Source organism: Camelus ferus, chromosome 16 (genome assembly GCF_009834535.1).
Source record: "Camelus ferus isolate YT-003-E chromosome 16, BCGSAC_Cfer_1.0, whole genome shotgun sequence".
Taxonomy (NCBI): Eukaryota; Metazoa; Chordata; class Mammalia; order Artiodactyla; family Camelidae; genus Camelus; species Camelus ferus.
In genome coordinates this window covers 45254018-45274253 of record NC_045711.1, presented here as the reverse complement: position 1 = coordinate 45274253, position 20236 = coordinate 45254018, and the positions used below count along the sequence as shown (strand labels likewise).

At 36.4% G+C, this 20236-nt stretch overlaps 1 long non-coding RNA gene across 1 annotated transcript; it reads right to left on the bottom strand.

The window, feature by feature from the left end:
* Positions 1-3755: 3755 nt before the first annotated feature.
* On the bottom strand, positions 3756-18446 carry LOC116656831. The gene is made up of 4 exons (XR_004311817.1): positions 18367-18446; positions 15302-15310; positions 14773-14774; positions 3756-4115 (listed from the first exon to the last, which is right to left on the bottom strand). It is a non-coding gene; the product is annotated as an uncharacterized LOC116656831 (long non-coding RNA).
* Positions 18447-20236: the final 1790 nt, after the last annotated feature.

Here is a 20236-nt window from a genome sequence, read left to right as displayed (position 1 = left end):
GATTGCCGAACAGTCTCTGTCATCGCGGATCCATTGTCAGGAATGGCCTGTGCCAGTCAAAGGAATGTGTTTTTGCCTTTGGAGAAGGGTGCTTTCCACAACCATGTTATCAGGACGTTGCTGTGTGAGTCTGTCTTTGATTGTCCGCAGATTGTCCCCGTGTTCAAGCATCATTATTACAGTTGTTTCCCTTATATGCATCTCTTGTGGACCCTCAGTAATACCTGAGTGATGCTTTTTTCCCAGTTAATTACATACATATGCTGTGTGGGAATTTCACTTATTTTGTTGTAATGTTTAACATCTATGGTCAAGCCATAGTAAATACATAGGGTAGTATTTTGGGAAGAATGTCTGTATATTTTTTTCCAGCAATGGCTAGGTCCGTATTGTTCTGGGAATGGCAACTAGCACATGCTTTCTTGACAACATGTGTACGCTTAGGGAATGAAGAGCTGCTGTGGCTGGCATGTGTGAGTGTATGCCCTGAATGCAGGTGACATTCCCATATGGGGCTGATTTGAGAGTGGTGTACTGTGATAGGGCTGGCAGGTATCTTGGCTGTTTGTATCAGGACCTGTGCACATGTATTCGGGTAGATACTACCTTTAGTGTAATTTTGTTTAAAGTGTTCACTGCTGAGTTTTAGGGATCCTGGAAATATCTAGTTCAGTGGTTCTTAACCTTCCTTTGGGGTCATGGAAACCTTTAGGGCCCTCTTCTCAATAAAACAGACACACATAATTTTGTGTGCAATTACAGTCATCTTGAACCTGGTCCTGGGACCTCAGCTTAAGATCTGTATTATGCAAAAGTGAAAGGACTTTGAATTTTGTGTTTTGCTTTGTTTTGTTTTTCTGTTAAGGATTGGCATAACTTTGGTCCTGAGCAGTAAGCAGCAAAGTAGATTAACTGTGTATCCTTGTGTTTTGTTCTTTGATTACAGTTAGATATTTGTAAGGCACCATTTTCCTATCTTCCAGTAGAAAGATGTATGTGAAAGTTTCAGAAAAAGTTAAAACTGGAGTCAAAATAACTTGTCTAAGTCTGACCAATTGATAATGTATGTTCCTTGCACTATATTCTAAATGTAGCAGATTTCAGCAGGGGTGTCCATGGTCTGTTTTATGGTGCCTATCTGGAATCGTTCTGTGTTGTTTGAGGTTGATCTGATCTCTTAAGGCTTTATCATTCCTGTAGTAGAGTACCTGCTCCATGAAGATTTTTCAGCTTTATTAAATATGATTTCATGTCTTTATTCAGGGTGATATTACCATCAGAATCATCCATTTAAAATTTTTCTTTTAATGGAAGAATTTTAATTATAATTAGGGAATTCAGTCTCCATGTTTGAAATCTAGAAGTAGGCATGAATGTTGCACCATTCTATCATTAAGCAGGGGATAAATATCAGCTATTCGTTAAATCCCTCTGCATCCAGCCTTTGCCTTTTGATTGTATTTAAATCAAGAGACATTTCTTCCAGTGTGTGATAGTGTTGTGATGGACAGTGATATAAAAGAAGCACAGGCCCCAGCTCTCCAGGAGCTTATAGTTCTGATGATATTTTTCACTTAAAGAATCCTTTGGTGACTTCATTTTTTTTTTCATATTTTGAGGCTTCTGAGAGACCAAGGAATTTACGGCATTAACAGCTTTTTGAAAGGCAAGGGAGCTTTGGAATCTTGCATAGAACGTGTTTTATACACCTGAAGAATAGCATTTATTCTAATAATTATGCAGTGTACCTATGAAGTTTGAAAGCACGCTGAGATGGCAAATATTGCATTTTTTATTATCTAATAAACATGACTGAAGTGGCTTATATTATAGGTTATTTTTTTTTTGTTCGTTTAGTGCCTCAGGTTTTACTGTCAGAAATTATTTGCGTATCCTAAACCCAAACTGTTTCAAAGTTGCAAAAATATTACTTTTCTTTGTCAGCATAGTATAGTGATAGATTGTTAAAATCTCAGGGGACAGCATACTTCCTTGATTTAGTATTGCAGAACCTCCTGTAACCAGTCACTTACCTAGTTAAACACCCACACACCACAGAGCAGCTGATCATATAACTCCTATGACTGTGAGAACAGCATTCTCTCTGCCAGATTCAGAGCTTGGAAGCTGGAAAACAATTGCATAGCAGTGAAACACTTAAGGAGTAGTGGTGCCAGCAGCTCGCTCTCATTAGTACAAACAGCTTGCTTTAGTTTTTAGTTTTTTTCAGCGCTCTTCTTCAGACACCCTTCCCTTAGGAGGTTTCAGATCAGCAGCTCCTACTCAAGGGAAGCAGCACTGACTTTCTGCAACTGTGGCCTCAAGATCTGATTTGTGACACCCAGAGCTGTTTCCATTTCTGCTCTCAGTATGGGAAGTAATCTTGTAGTGTGGTAAGAAAATACTTTTCAAGTCCGTAGAAGAAACTTGATTAGTAATGCTGCTGATGTGATTTTGTTTTTGAATGTCTGGAGCCCTATCGAAGTAAACTGTAAAGGTGAACTGTTTTTAAAAATCACTCTTTTCTCAAGAGCTTTAGAAAATTTCGCCAGAAGTGTGAATATACTTTTGAGTTTCATTTCCCTTGTTCTAAAAAGTCAGTTGAGAGACAGCCAACAACAAAAAAACCCAACTGTGGATTCTGTTCTATTTTGAACCATAGCCTTTGGAATTAGTTATGCTAAAGAAGGTGACTGCATTTCCTTGCTAGGAACTCCTGGGTCTTGTGCTACGGTTTAAGGTATGATTTTTTTCTCATCTCCTGTCATCATTTCAGACTGTTAGCACTTGGATTTACTTTGATGAAGGTGAGCCGGTGTTGCAGTTAGTGATGGTAGCTGAATGGGGATCTGGGAGACAACCCGTCTCCCTGGAGCCAGGCAGAGCCAGGTTTGACTAAAGCTCCATTGGCTTTCTGGCATTGGACAAGTCACCTTGACCTCTCTAGCCTCAGTTTCCTGATCAGCAGAGTGGGATTTGTTTTGAGGATTAAAGATAGTATATGCAAACTGCTGAAACAATTCCTGTCACATATACATGTTAAGGACTCAGTAAAAGGTAGCATGTGAGTGACGTGGGAGTGAAACTACAGATCATTTTGGCTTACAGGATTTAGAGGTCTGGTGCTGCGAGCTGCATACTCTCATTTGTGCAGATTTGGGACGAAAAAATTGCAAATATTTGACTTGGAGCACACCTAAGTCTTGCAGGGTGCAGTGTGCTTATTGGAACTTTGATTTGTTGCTCTGTGGCTGGCTGAACTTGGTGGAGACAATAAAACTTAGCTCCAAATTCTACAGTGTTACCCACAGGCTGTGCTTGTTTTAAGCCTATTCAGAGCTTATGCGGTGAAAGGGGTATTTTAGGACATTAACGTAGCTCAATGAGTTCTGTGTCCAGGGTTGAATCACGTGCAAAGCCTTGTGTAAATTTTCATGGTTAATGCAAGCCATGAAGTGCTTGGTAGAATCAGTGAAGACATCAGATGCTTCTTCTAGTTAATCTGTTTGTTTATACAACAGTTATCTTTGATTTTTGAAAACACTTATGAACATTGTTTTCTTAAAGGATTCCCATTTCCCTTCTGATCATAAACTGTTATTAGGGCTATAAGTTTGAGTGCATTAGGCATTTTTGCTTTGGTGGGTGAAGGGAAGAAAAGCAAGTTCCCTTTACCTGTCAGATTTTATCAGCTCTCCACTTTGGGCCTATACCTTTAGATTGTGTGTATAGTTCCTAGCCTTGTTCTTACTCAAAAAGGCAGTTTTATGATGAAATATGACATTTTTTTTCCCTTTTTAAACATATTTCAATAGAGTGGTTACTTTGAAAAGTAGATTCAAGGACATGTATATAGGTTTATTCAGTACATAGAGCTTTTAAAATAGGATTTCTTGGGCTCTATAGAATTAAATTACTCTTGTCATTTTTGCAAAATATCATTTTGCAGTGATAAGTCCATGAACCCACAATAGTTAGCTAGAGACTTTTCAGGTAAGGTAGACACATCAGTATTGCATTATTAGCATTTACCTCAAGGGAATCTGCTAAGCCTTCTTTTCTTTTATTATTGAGCCACCTAAGGGCTTCCTGTCAGTGGAATCAGTATTGGATTGCTGATAAAGAGGGACTGGCAAATAATGGTCTTAGACTTGCCTTAGATTTTGCAGAACACTTGAAAAAACAACCTTGCCAGCATGTATAATAGCAACAGCACTAATGCTGTGTGTGCCCAGACTGACTAACAAACACAATTTAGGTGATTGAGTTACATATTTTTTTTCCTCAACTGTAATACATTTTGGTAAGTAAACTTTTTCTTGGGAGGGGGTGCTGTTTTTTAAAATTATTTTTTCCAGTTTACTAGAGTCAAATGGTTTAGCAGATAGCTAGTTGCTTCTTTCGTTTGTTGGTAGACCAGTCAATGTGTGGTGAGAAGGGATTGTTGGAAGAGAACAGAAATGGAAATGATGCAAAGAATGGCTCCTTAGCCGGATTTCTTGGTCTTACTATGCAGAGGGTTATAACTAGCTGGATTTCACAAAGGTATATAGTGTCAGGTGATTCCTTTAGTCTTTAATGCTGCTGAAGAATATAGTCTTTAACACATTTATACTTTTCAGCTTTGGAATTTTGATTCAGTTTGGGGAATTCAATGGAAAATGACTTCTTAATTACGTTATGTAACCTATAAAATTAGATTCATAACTAGGCCCTTATGAATTGTTTTCACCCTTTTGAATATATCGCCTTAACATATCTAGAGCAGTATCAGCAGCCTGTCTATGTTGAAATACATGGCAAAGTGTTATTTTGTTTTGTTTTTTGAGAGGGTGGCAAGGAGAGTGTTTATATTCTCAATTTTGTGGATTAACCTGTGTTTTATCCCAGTTCCTGTGACCCAGATGCCCAGGGGCTTTTCCCGTGTTAATATCCTAGAAGCTAGGGTTTGCAGTTCCCTTGCCTGAAAGATCCTCCTTGTAGGGAATCTTATTTCTAGCACACCAAGCATATAAAGCCATTTAAATTAACTCAGCAAAAATTTGGGAAAAACCTAAATGTTTATCAGTATAGAATTGAATAAATAAGTTAGGATATATTCATGCAATAGAATGTATTTTGTATAGCTACGAAAAAGAGTGAAGCAACTATATACGGCTGTGGAAAATCTCTAAGCTATATTTAAGTGTAATACAGTATGTACTCATTTGTGTTTGGCTTATAAGATTCATCCGTATCATTGTGTATAACAGGAATTAGTTTATCTCATATAATACTCCATTGTATGCATATATGTAGTTTATTTCTCCATTCTACCATTTATGGACATTTGAATTGTTTCTGGTGTAGCTATTAGAATAATGCTCCTCTAGTCACTATATTCTCTTCTGTACATAAAATTTTTGATCCTTCAAGCATATATCTACTAAGGATTTTTTTTTTAATTTAAAAAGTATCCCCCAGCTGATCCATAGGAGAATTATAATGACCTATTTCAAATTAAATATTGAAATATTCAGTATGGCAAAGCAATTTTAAACCATTTTTTTTTTTTAGTACATTCTCAAAGATCTAGCTTGGATTTTCATGATATTTAGAGAGTTCTCAAGTCAACCTAAGAGCAAACCCCATATTCTTTTATCCTTGAAAGGGGGTTAAATATGATGGAAAATGTCGCTAAAATAATTGCAGCTCTTGAAATATTTGTTTTTGTAACTGCTAAATATTTCTTTTTACTGCCTCATTTCGTAATATTGAAATTCTTATTTTGCTAGTTATTAAAATTTTTTACTTAATACAGGTTTTATAACTGCCATATATTTGAATGTTTTGGAAACCCAAGTTTTTAAACAAGTTAGCGACTTGAAAAACTTACTTATACTTAAACTTAAATATAATTAACTTTGTCTTGAATATTTTGAAATTTGGTAGAGCTGCCAACCAGTTGGCTGGTGAAATGTGATTCTGTGTACCCATGCACTGTAGTAACTGCTGAGGTATCATTGTTTCTATTAAAAACTGCATTTGATCAGATTTTTTGCTTTAATTACAGTAATGCCATTTCCCCCTCTTTTTGCCCAAAATGGAAATAATGATTAACATATAAACCTGTATAGTAGTGGTTCTCAACCAAGGGCGATTTTTGCCTTCAGAAGTCATTTGGCAATGTCTGGAGACATCTTTGTCACCAGTGGTGCTCAGGGTGTGCTACTGGCACCTAGTGGGTAGAGGCCAAGGATGCCGCGAAACATCCTGCAATGCACGGTACAGCCCCCCACAACCAAGAATTATTGGGTCAAAAATGTCAGCTGTGCTGATTCTGAGAAATCCTTTTGGAAAGCAGCTTCACTAAACTGATGCTACCTAGTACAGGTAGCAATTTTAGCATTGGCTTTGTTAGATTTGGCATGTGAAACTCAGTAGTTTATCTAGTCTAGAGAAGAAATGAGCTAGGTAATTTTCTAAATAGTAATAGGATTTTAAATATGAATACTAGTTTTAGTATAAGGTTTTTTAATTGGCTGTTTATAGTCTCCTAGTGGGTAAAGCCAGATTATTTTGGAATACAGCTTTTATATAAAAAGTTATTCACAAAGAGTAAAAGTCCCTCTCCCTCTCTCTCTCTCCTCCTTCCCCCCCCCCCCATATATATATAAAGTACAAGAAAAACTTTTAGGAGTATAATTTTTTCAAAAGCAGATACATTTTACTTTTATGATACTAATGTGTGTCTTGCTCTGCTCTAATAAAAGAAGACATTTGGTTGTTTGACATAAGGTATATTTAAATCTTGTATAATATGGTAAGTTAAAAAAAACCTTAATATTTCTAAGTGAGAAAATGGTTTAAATTGAATATGGAAAATACATGTATGGTAGAAAAATCATCTATTTTCAAATGGCTAGTTTCCTCCTGTCAGGTTTGTAGTAAAGAAGGTATACACTTCTGCATCCATTTTAACTTGTCAGGAATTATGACAATACCCAAAAGATAGTTTGTTCTGCCTTTCAGTCTCTTCAACCTTTTCATCACCTCAGATGGAAAGTGAGATTTTTTTTCTTTAAAGTTGACTTATGTCTCTAAGGTCAGGTGATACAGTGAGTACTAAAAGACATGTCCACAGAAGCCAACTGCTGCAGGGTTGGACTGTTCTAAATCTAGAACTGTTGTTTATTTAATTCCCTATAGCACCATTTTTCAAACTTTTGGACCATGATCCACAGTAAGAAGCAGTGTGTGCATGCCCACATGTGTTCACTCACATACACACCCGCACCCATAACTGAAACAGGAGCGTCATGAAACAGTACTTACCCTTACTATCTGTGACACAGTCTGTTATTTTATTCTATTTCATTTGGGAAAAAAAATTGAATTGGGCCAGGCAGTTTGAAAATCACTGCCCTAAGTTGAGCTTAACAAAACTGATTTTCTTGAGGTAGATGCTAAGCAAATGTTTACTGGATTAAATGGGGGTAGGAGGAATGATAAATGCTGTGCTTAGAGGTATGAGTTTAAAATAGAAAGCTAAGAAATGTGGCATGAAGAAAATCATCATATTTATAACCTTACTTATTCCATTTAGAGCAGTAATTCTTAAAGACCTGAAACTCCGGAAGGGTTAAGTTTGGATCCTCATTTTGCTTAGCATTTGAGCTATGTTCTTCTAAGGAATTGTACACTTACTATTGCTAAATACACACACACACACACACACACACACACACACACACACACACGTAAGCACTGTCTACCTGTTTATTCATTAAGTTAGATAGAATTGAGGGGACTAACGAATATATACAAAGAGATTTTTAATAAACTCTATAGCATAACCTTTAACACAGAGCCTGGTTTAAACAACAATGTACTTGTGTAGAGTGCTACAGAATAAAAATACGTCAAGGACTCAGTAGTGAATTTTTACTTCTGTGTGAAAATCAGACTCTGGGCTTGGACTGTATTTCAGAGATGGCTCTCAGAAAAGCAGTTGTCAGAACCTAGTTCTCCAAAAAGGCAAAACTTAAAAGTTCCCTGGTTGGAGTTGTCTTCCATTTCTATACCCAAAGTTATGTATACTATGTGTATGTCTATATTTTATTTGTCTATCATTTAATCCTCATAGAATCCTTTGAAGTAGGTATTATCCCCATTTTACCAACAGGGAAATTAAGACAAAGTGAGGTTATGTAACTTGCCAAGTTGAATGTATTCTTTTCTTGGCATTGAGATTTTTGTAAGAAAAGACCCATCAAATCATTCTATTTTGCTAATTGAAAAATTAATTTTAAAATTGAATTTAAAAATTCATAAGTATTTCTGGCTTTTAGAAACCAGAGACTGAGTAAGTAATTTGTTTTAATTTTTAAATTGATGTACAGTAAAATGGACATTTTGGCATGTATACAGCTCTTTGAGTATCAGTACCTGTATAGATTCATGTAACCACTGCCACAATCAGGATACAGAATAATTTCATCACCCAAAAACTCCCTCCTGCAATCCCTTTGCATTCACACTGTTCCCCACCCTGCACTCTGGTGACTGTTGATCTGTTGTCTCTGTAGTTTTATCTTTTGGTGTATGCTATATAAATGGGATCATTCGGTATGTAACCTTTTGAGACTGGCTTCTTTCACTCAACATAATGCCTTTGAGATTCAGCCAAGTTTTCGTGTGTATCAGTTTGTTCCTTTTTATTGCCAAGTAATGTTCCACTTTGTGAATGTACCACAGATTGCTTATTCATTCACCAGCTGAAGGACATTTGGATTGTTTACAGTTTTAGGTGAGTCTAAGTTTACTCTTCTCCAGAGTAAACACCTAGGTATGGGATTGCTTGGTCATATGGTGTGTATGTTTAACTTTAAAGGAACCTGCCAGACTGTGCTCTGTGTGCTCTTTTGCATCTCACCAGTAACATTGCAAGTCCCATTTGTTCTGCTTTTTTGCTAACACTTGATATTGTTAATATTTTTTATTTTGGCCATCCTAATAGCTATGTAGTACTAATTCATTTTGAGTCTTATGACTAAAATCTAGGTGGTAGGCCCAGCTCTGCCATCAACTAGCTGTTGATTTTACAGGAACCTTGTAACTTTTTTGAGCTTCTTTCTTACTTCATCTCTTATATAATAGAAAATATTGAATGTGTCGTAAGTTCTCTTGCAGCTCCTCAATTTGTTGGTATGGAGAGAAATCCTTGGCAAGAGGACAGATTTGTCTTGGTTGTGCCCCCCAAAAATCTATTGACTGATCTCATCTAAAGTACAAACAGTATAAGCAATATATGTATTTATAAATAGAATTCATATGAAATAACTTGATATTTATAACTATAGTTTAGCTCTAGCTAAGCATAATAATACTGTAACATGTGTCCATCTATAAGCTAAAATTATACACCTAATGTTACGGTTAGCATTGACAACCTAGAGTCTTTTGGATAATATCTGATATTTTTGTAACTGTTTCTTAGTTTTCTAGGGTTATAGTCTACAGTAAGTTTAATAACAGATACTTCATCATTTTCAGTCGTGATTGGGGATCACTTTTTAAGGTTACGTATTTGGGTGCTTGTCCTTAATATCTGACTTGAGTGTGAAATAAATTGCTTCTATATAACATTATTATTTTAATAGCTTCATTATTTTTCTAAAAAATTATACATGCTTATCCAAAATTATTTAAGGATTACAGAAAAATATAAAGGAAAAATAAAAGATCTCCTCCCCAACCCTTAACCCTCTCCTGAGATATCTCTCAATAGGAGCTTATATATGCATAATTGTATGTACCTAGTTATACATAATGAGATTGCATGCTTCCATTCCCACAATGTTCTTTAGTCCTTTTTTTTTTTTAATGTGGACATACTTCTGTGTCAGTTAATATAAATCTATGTCATAATTCAGATGGCTATGTGGTATGCCGGTGTCTGTGTGTACCATTATTTGTTTCAGGTTTTGGCTATATTAAACAGTGCTGTTATGAATGCCCTTGTATACACATCTTTTTATGCCTGTGTCATTAACAACTAATGGGAAATTCCTGAAGGCTGGGTCCCAAAATACACATACTTCACACTTAGGAAAATAGCGCTGAACGGCTCTAAGGAAGGTTACTCCATATTGACACAGCATTCTGAGCTGTAGTCAGCCATGCCAGTTGATGTCAGAAGTCAGTCAGGTTACCTTGGCATTTGCCAGCTTAAGATTGAAGCCATAAACATATCTAAACATGTTTGTACATGGGTCCTGCTGAAAAGACCCAGCCCATTTGCTAATTGATAGTCTTTACTAAGTAAACTTGAGAGTGTTTAAAAACATCAAAGTTTTAAAAAGTCAATTAAAAAAAATTCACTTTTGAGGAAAACTAATGAAGCAACTCACATTTTTGATTCAAAGAATCTATTAATGTTGATTACAGCTCAATTTATGTTATCTTGTAAGTGCTCTTTTTTAAAATTAAGACATTTAAAATTTTGGAATAATTTTAGATTTACAGAAAAGTTGCAGAGAGAGTACCTACATATATACCACCTCATCCAGTTCCCTTATTGTTAAATAAGTCTTACAGAAACTGAGAAATCAGCACTGGTACATTACTGTCAGCTTAACACCGGATTTAATTCAAATTTCACTAGTTTTTCAACTGACATTCTTTTACTATTTGAAAATATCCTAACTCAGGCTTTTAAACTCTATTCTTAAGCTTGAATATCTTTTCATAGATTAATTTTAGTCATACATTGTACATATGTATGTACTATATATAATGTATCTGGATCTTTATATTTGTTTAGACAGATTTGTCTTTGACGTTATTGTCTTCAGAAGTTATCTCTTGATGTTCACAGACATTCAGCCAAGTCCCTTTTAGGGTAGGGTTGAAGATCTTTTCCCCCACCCCCTTTTGTCCATGCAGAAACATGATTTATAACATCATGAGTGTAGCTCTTGCACAGTGGTACCCTTCTCAGTAGTTACCAGTCCCTATCTCCAGGAGCACATGGGAAATAGCTGCCTTTTGTTTACTGGGAAATTAACTTCTGCCAAGTGGTTTCACTGTCTACAGTGTCTGGTTCTGAGAGAATATTAGTATTAGGCAGTTCTTGTAGGAGACAAAGCTGCTGATCTTAAGGCAGAGTTCTATTATATATAGGGTAGTACTTGGATATCTTTCACTCTGCACTTACTAATACAAAGAATCCCTCCCGAGGCAACCCATGGCATCCAAACTCACTATATTAATTTGAATCATTTCTTGAAATAGTTTAGTTTATGGAAGAGAAGGAAGAAATTTGCAACATCATATGGATACGGACTTTTAAAATCACTTTCCTCCCAGCTTAAATGGAACTTCTGAGTATTCCCCCCATTAGCTTACACTTTTTTTTAAAAGAACAAAAAATCCTCCTAAGCATTCTAGGAAACAAAAATGGTGGTCAAGAAAAGCTTCATGAAGAAGGTACTTAAGCTAGGTCTTGAAATATGGCTAGGATCTTATAGTCATATTGGGGTGGGTGGTAGAGGGGACAGTGAGTAGGTAAAAAGGAAAGAATGACATAATCAAATGTTTAAAGGTGGAAAAAATCAAGATGCATTTGAGAAATAGCATGAGGATGTTAGGTGGGAGAGGAGGACTTTGGGAGCCAAGACTGAAAAAGTCAGTTGGGTTCAGATGGTGGAGGGTTTTTGAATACTTTGCTAAGAAGTTAAACTTTATTCCAGGGCTCAAGAAACCAATAAAGGTTTTGTAGCTAGGGAGTTACATGATCCAAATTCTTTAGAAAAAATGTATTTTAGATGATCTCTGTGTAAAGTGATTTGAAAGATGGAGGCAGAATGACTGCTGTAATCTGTGTATGAGGTGATTAGGGCCTAAACTGGGAGGTTATGTAAGCAGTTAGAGCAGGAAGGACAGTTTTTAAAATAGGACTTGTTGGTTCATTAGATATTGGGGTAAGGCAGAGGGAACAGCCAAAAATGAACATGTAGTTGGAAACGTGAGGTCAGAGACTATAGCTTGCTTCATTTGGATCTTCCATAAACTTGACCATAAAATAAGAACTTAAATCAGTAGCATCCTAGAACTGAGGAAAAGTATGTAGCATTCTTGATTTAGAAACAATGAAATGTGCAGTTTAGAACTAAGAATACATGATATTTGCTGACTTAGGATGAGGGAGCAACCAGGGAAGAAGAAGGTAGTTTTTCTTTTAATGGTAAGAACCATTGCCGTGGTCCTGTGCTTACATCTGATTTTGATACAACGAAATGCTTCAGCCCATTGTGCTTAAGGTAACACAGCGCCACAGCACTGACAGAGTAAGAAGAGAATCCTGTTACCTCATAGTACAGCCAGCTTAGAAAACCATCTGAAATGGTCTTCTGCTCACCCTTAAGCCTCTCTCCTGTAAACATGCATGTACTTTGTTTGGATAATGGTTTTCTTGGTTGGACCTGTATATATGAAGGTAGCAGAGAATACTGTGTAGTGAGTCAGCTGGAGAACACATATAAAGCAGCCTTAATTCCAGTTCTTACTAAAACAATGGCTGTGTACTTAAGAGCAATCAGAATCTAAACCCTACCCGATCTACATGGTAAGTTCCACATGAAGACAAAAGTTTTTGGTTCAGTTTTATTGTCCTGTCATTGAAAAATTAGAAGCTAAATGAGTATCTGGGATACAGTAGTGGATACTATCTAGAAGGCTGGATTCTTATCTTGACTGATGATCTCACCAGGCAAGTTTTTTTACTGCTAAACAAGTTTAACTTTTCTTTTATACTTTGATCATTGTATGTTGGCATATTTTGGGATTAAAGTTTTATTAAACCAGAAATATATCATATTGCTTACATTATAGTTTTTAGAGGTATGAAATTTAAGTTGTGAAAGAGAAAATTAAATGTAGTCATAGGGGAAGGGTATGTCTCAGTGGTAAGCGCATGCTCAGCACCCAGCAGGTCAGAGGTTCGATCCCCAGTACCTCCTCCAAGCAGAAATCCATGAAGAAACCTGATTACCTCCCCCTCATAAAATGAACAATACAAGCCCAGAACGCATGCTTTAAATGTAGTCATAATACATATGGATGGATTTTCAAACTGTATTTTACTTCTTTTGTAATTCCTAGTCATATCAAAAGGTTAATGTAGAATCAATTATAGTTAATAGAAAATATTTTTTCTTCATTGTTGGCAAGTTATAGTGACCTATATGTTTCTAAATTATGTTATTATTTTTAGTCTTTCAAAGGAAGTAATACAGCTTTTGGAAACAATCTTTGATATTATAGGATTCTCAAATATAAAAAAGAAAAATAGTATAATGAACCTAATATGCCCATCTCCCAGCTTTAACAATTATTAACACACGGCTAATCTTGTATCTGCCCTCACTATACCCCTCTCCCTTCAGTTACTTTGAAGCAATGCTAGACATCATATCATATTATTTATGGGAATTCTTTTTCAAAAATGACAACTAAATACCATTTTTACACTAAAAAACTTCTGAACATCATTAAGTATTCAGTCAGTGTTTATACTTCCCAGTTGACTCATAATTGTTTTTCAGTTTGTTTTTCCAACATTTAGACACAGGCTGGAATGTTGAATTAAGGTCCAAAGAAACGTGATTGGTAAATATGTCTGTTAAGTCTCTAAATCTATAGATCCTCCTTCCTTCCTTTTTTTTTTTTCTCTCTCTCCTCCCCCCGCCCCTGCCCGATTCCTGTCTTTCTTTTTCCTTGTGGTTTTTGTTGAAGAACCCATATCATTGGTTGTATAGTTTTCAGTAGTCAGGATTGTGCTGATTGTATGCACGTGGTATCATTTAACATGTTCCTCAGTCTCTTTTATTTCCTGTAAATTGGCTTTTAGATTTGCAGGCTTGATCCGATTAAGATTCAGTTTTTCTCATACATAGATGTGGGGCCAGACTAATTGGTGGTGGTCTATAATTCTACCAGGAGACATATAGCACTGGTTGTTTCTTTTTTGGTACTGTTATGGATCACTGATGGAAAGAACAGTTTTATTTTCCTTAAGGTACATATCTGATAGGAATGGCAGACTAAATGCTTGATTCTTGCCCTTCACTTAGCAGTTTTAAAAGAATGAGTTGGTCCTCTTAGTAGCCTCTAAAGGTGACCATTGTATTTAAGCTTATTTGGTGTGTTTCAACCCACTACTGTTATTAATCCTTGTTAATACTCAGTTGTCCTGTTTTTATCCGTTAGGAGCTTATCAGCCTGGCTTCTGAGTCTTTTTGACACAACCTTGGTGGTCTTTGAGAGCTTTCTTGCTTTCCATTATGATAAAATGTTCCAGACTTACGTGTTTCCTGTCCTGTTTCCTTTTAGTGGGAAATATCTGGACCATAATATGTTCTCAGTACTGAGCTAGACACAGGCTGGAATGTTGAAGTAGTATTTTAGAAAGAACTACCTGTTCTCAGGGGGCTTATAGTCTTTAAAGTTTTTATTTTTTATTCATTTGATTTATTTACTTTGTATACATTTTGATATGATAAAATCAGGTTTTGATTTTCCCTTATTTGATTAAAGCAGATCTTTGGTTTTATTGTATGACAGGTATATATCAGAATGAGATGAAGTTCTAAAATAAGGTTTTTGTTTGTTTGTTTTTAGTTTTTTTCTTGGGGGGAGAGGGAGGTAATTAGGTTTATTTATTTCTTTATTTTTAGAGGAGGTACTGGGGATTGAATCCAGGGCCTCGTGCATGCTAAGCATGCGCTCTACCACTTGAGCTATAGCCTCCCCCTCAAAATAAGTTACTTTTTATAATTTGAGAAAATATAATGTATAATAAAAATGAATAAAATGAATTTAAAAAAGATAAAACCTGGAAGTGATACATAGTTTACAAACCTATTGGCATGTACGTACAGTAGTATGTTTGGTTTTGCATAAATGGGTAACCATATGATTTATTGTCCAGGATGGGAGATATGTGAGAGGGGCATTATTAATAATTACTCTGGGAGAAATAGGTATAAACCAGGACCTTGCCCAGCAAAGTAGGATATACAGTCACCCTATTTATTTGGCAATATTGTGAGTTTTCTGAGACCAGGGAGCGTATCTGTCATGCTCATAGTTATGTCTGTGGCACCTCACCCATGGTAGGTGCTCAATTTGTTGAATGTTACTAAAAATCTGCTGATATTTGAGGCTTGGTGTAGATTTAAGTGTTTTTTATGCTTGGTTAAATTATGTTTGCACTTTTTTCCAACTGTCTTTCAGCAACACTTGCATCAGAAGATCTTACGTATTGAATCTGAATAGATTTGATGAATTCATTTAGTTTTTAAGTTCAGGATTAGTTTCTTTGTTTATTACAGATAATACATTTTGTTGTAAAAATACTAGAAGCTCTGGAATTACCTCTTTACCAGCAATCCTCCTTCAGTCCCAAAAGAAGTCTTTTATCTTCTGGCTAGATTTTATTTGAAGGGTGAAAGAGTATAGCAGTTATATACTCAACTAGTTCTTCCTCCCTCGGAATCCCCTCTCATTGTCCTTAGGCGCAGGCCTTAGTTCCTCTTTATAAAAGATTAACACTTATTTGACAGGAACTTTGTAACTCTTAGGTAAATGTGGGTTTTAGTGGGGAGAAGCTGGGAAGGAGGGAGCAATTACTTGAACAATGTTTCTGTGATCAAACTATCTTTGGTTGCTCTAGTCACATTTCTTAAGATATTGCCAAAAGTAGGTGATAGAAATTTTGCATTGATGTGAGCCAGTGTGAAAACTGTGATTTTGGTAAGGGAAATATATTTAAAGCTATTACAGTAAAACCCCACATGCTAATTAAAATCTTTTCTTCAGTATAAACAAAGGGGAATTAGTCCCCAGTCCCCAGGCCTTTGACTGGGCAACCTGCTTGGTCATGTTGTCTTGATTATCTTGCTCACTCACTGGATTTGGTTTATGACAAAAGTTATTTAAAAACAAAACAAGCAGGCAGGCAAATATTTATTCAAGTTTTTGACCGATTACATCTATTTATAGCATATATTGTGAAGAGCTGTGGTTTTCTTTAGATTAAGCAAAGCATCGTATAAAAATCATCCTCCCCACATAAATGTTTCCTCCACCTACTCACTCATTTGTCTGCAAGCCAGGAGTCTGTTCACTTCCTCTTGGACTCGGTGCCTCTGCTGCTCATAGACTCATTTTTTTAGACATTCCAGGGCAGTTAAAATATAAATGTCTAAAGTGTGTATTGTTAGACTAATTAATTTATTTTATACCCTTAAAGTAACTTCTCTTGGGCTTATGGGGAGAGAGTGTCTTGGAACAAACAGGTTGTCCACTCAGAAATGTGGATGTTTGGGATTTTTGTCTCTGAAATATGCACAGTCATTCACAGTTCAATATAGAGAACCACATTTTGGGAACTGGTAATTAAGAATTCAGCTTTCTCTGCTCAGGTTGTTACTGACCAATTATTGGGCCACAGAGCAGATAGCCAAGAATAATTTTGCTTGATGCTGAGGGATTTTTGCTCCTCACAAGCAGATTGTTAAATTGCCACAGGTACTGCAGTTGAGCCTTGAGTTAAAATTGTAGTGTTATCTCACCAATAACTAACAGAAGCTTGCAATATCATACATGGATACGTGTTTGCATGTGTTCTTAAGGACCATGCTTTTCCGCCCTTAAACTGAAGAGTTGAGATGTATTGGTTTTTTTTTCTCCTCTGTTTTACCTGTTATCTGGCATTTAATGAAAAAATCTTGCTCGAAAGTTGCAGATCCCTTGAGGGCAACAAACACTATACTCAAAATGAAAGTAGGTTACTGTTTCTGCAACATGCAGTGGTTTGTATCAAAAGCTGTTTGGTCTTAACTTTGAAATTATCCCCTTTTCTTTGAAGTGGTCATATTTTAATTTGGAGTGGTTTTAAATTTTAGAATTTCCTGAAGTGAACATTAAAATGTGTTAGTATGTTCTTATGTGGTTGTTGTACACAAGTCTATAGAAAGCTTATGTCCAGATAGCATATTTCTTCAGCAAACCAAAGGGGAAAAATACTTCAGAATATATAAACTTGAGACTATATTAAAGACTGAAAGTGTTTTAAGATATTCCAAATGATTTTAGGTAGCTATGTTATAGATTTCCTTAGCTTTTAAAAAAACTGAAAGTTTTTGGTTTAGTACTTTGTGTTTTAGTATTGGAATCATCTTCATAGTGTAACCAAGAGAAAATTAGGCACTTTTCATTGGCTTTTTACAATGACTATTATTGTAATATATAATCTTTTTTCTTTTGGTTGATATGTTCTACAATGAGGTAGAGCTTAAGATTGTGTATTTATCATACTTTTTCTTCTATATGTAATTTTTAAAGCTTAGTGGACTAACCTTCTACTATAATGATTCCAAAGTGTTTTCTTGTAATGGAGTTGTGTTGTGTGTGTTGTGTGTGTGTGGTAAAAGGTGTTCCTTCCCACCAGCATTTAAACACACTCAGGTCTGTCCGCTTTAAACTGAACTCAGACCTGTTCTCCATTTGGAGTCCCATCCCAGCTTCCTCTCACAGGAGAGGCCAGTGGGTTGAGTAGATCCACAGCTAATGAGTGGTAGCTCTGGAAGTCGGCCCAAGTCTGAGCCCTTAACCATTATACTAATTAACTCAGGACGGCTGATTTTCCAGGGAGAAGGAGGCTCTGGAAGGACAAGAGGGCCTTCATGTTAAGGAATTATTTGGCACTAAATTAGTAGTCACTCTTCTGTGTCTTACTTAGTGTTATAATAGCATTTGATATAGTTGACCAGTTCTTCTTTCTTGAAAAAATATTTTTTTAAATCTCTTGGCTTCTGTGCATTGCAGGTGAGTGTTTTTGTCTTACATCAGTGTTAATTTCTTCTCTCTTCTTTGTTGGCCTTTTTTCTTCTGCCCTTAGGGTGCCCTAAAGCTTTCTTTTCTCTATACTGTCTTCCTAGCCCTCAAATTTGATTCTTTCCATGTGTGCTGCTGTCTCCCAAATATATAGCTCCAGTCCTGACTTCTCCTGATCGTCACACTCTTCTGTCCAGTTGACTAGTTGACATGTCTGCTTAGATGTCTAATATGTATCTCAACATGACTGTAGAAATTAGGATGTCTTAGGCTTCAAATGATAGAAAATCCAATTCAAAATAATTTGAAAATAAGGAAAATTTATCAGAACAAGTAACAAGATGTCTCAGTCTAGGATTGGTTTAAATCTGTTGTTTAGTGACATCATCAAATACCCACATTTTTTCCACCTTTCTACTCTGCCACTTGGATGTGTCTGCTTTGTCCTTTAGCCAACCCTCATCATGGATGCAAGATGGGTACCACGGTTCCAAGCATCATATCCAGACAAGACAACATCCAGCAGAAGGTGGTGGTTAGTGCTTTCTTATGCTTTTTAAGAGTTTGGAATCTTCTCAGAAGCCTTCCAACTGACTTCCACTTAAGTCTCACTGTCCAAAACTTAATCATGGGCCCACCTCTAAACCAATCACTTGCAATGGATATGTGGACATATAAATAATTTTTATACAGTATAGGATGAAATAAACATAATAAAACCAGGAGAAGTATGGTGGAAATACACACAGGAAAAGTGATGGAGCTGGGGAATTTCAGGAAGTGTAAGTGGTGTTTGAACTGAATATTGAGAGATTCGTGAGATTCAGTTGATAGGGAGAGAGATGAAAGCATTCTTGGCTGACAAGGCAGGATACACAAGTGACTGGCATGAGAGTTACATGGCTTGCTCAGGGGACACTGAGTAGACAGACCCTAATAGGGTTTGTGGAAGGATGTGGAGGAAAATGAGGTTAGAAAGGTAAAGTGAGGGGGTCTAATCTTGAAGGAGGTTTGGACTTAATTTTTTGGCAGTGCTTGTCGTTGTAAAGGAATTTTAGGAATATTTAGCAAAAAAAAAAAAAACCTTACCTATTCACTGTGCAAAAGATAGAACTAGATAAGGTCTCTGAATCTGATCGTGTTAACAGTAATAAAAATATGTGCTTTTCCACGTGTGTTTTCCTGTTAGATATAGGAATGGAAGTTCAGATTGTCTGAATCATCTTTGATACTTTTTTTTCTTTATCCTTCACATGTAAAGAGGAAAATCTGTTGATTTCACTTTTTGGCTTTCTCTCGCCACTGTTAGTGATGCCCATCTCTCTCGCTCTCCAATCAAACCCTCCATTTTCTGTCTCTACTCTCCATTTATAACCTTACCACTGACTAACCCCCCGGGAAGATCCCTCTGCTGCACCCATGTCTTTACCTCTAGTATGCTCTGCTTATTCACAATGACAGCCCTACTCACAAAGCCCTCTCCTCAGCCTGTCTCCTCAGTTCCTCTCTGCTTTTTCAGACCCCTCCATCCTTCAGGACCTGGCTCAGCTCTCATGCTCTTCACAGGGCCTTCCATAGCCTGTCCCTTCTACATCTTTCTTGCTCTTTTAAATAATTACATGGCACCTTTAAAAAATAACATTTGTTTTATTTGCAAATTGTAACCTTATTTTTTGTGTATAATTCTTGCTCCCCAAACAGGTTTGAAGCTTGTGAAGATTGGGGCCAATACAATCATTATATTTGAGGGAATAAATAAATAAGTATCTTCTCCTTATGTTAGATAGTGTCAAGCTTGTTAATGAAGAGTAGAGTGCAGGAATTGGACAGGAAACACTTAGTGTGTAAACTTTTTTGACTTGAACTTAGCCTTATAATCAGGAAAAAAAAAAGCTGTTTCTCTCTTTGGAGAAGAAAGACCTGGACATTCATAAATAAACCGCATGTTTGAGTAGCAGCAGTTTTAGTAAACAGAGTCCCATCACTTCCAAGATGTGATAGATGAGTAGCCTTAACTCAGTGTGGTTAGGGTTACAACCTGGACCCTGGTATCAACCTCTTCTTTATGTTCAGCTGTACATCCCGAGAGAGGGAGGAGCCATTGGCTCAGTTTGCCAACATCCAGCATAGAACGCCCCTGTGGGGTAGAGTTCTCTCCACCACCTACAGGTAGCTGGGCACTTTTGCCTTTAATTTTGACATAGTTGTGGCATTGCTGCCTGGTTTTGTTTCACTCAACCTACAACTTATTTTTTTAAGGACCATTAAAAAAAATAGTGAGATAGCAGTGGATATGGCAGGTATCTGAGGCTTCATAAATTTCATCTACATCCAGTTCAGCTTATTAAGTGCCTTA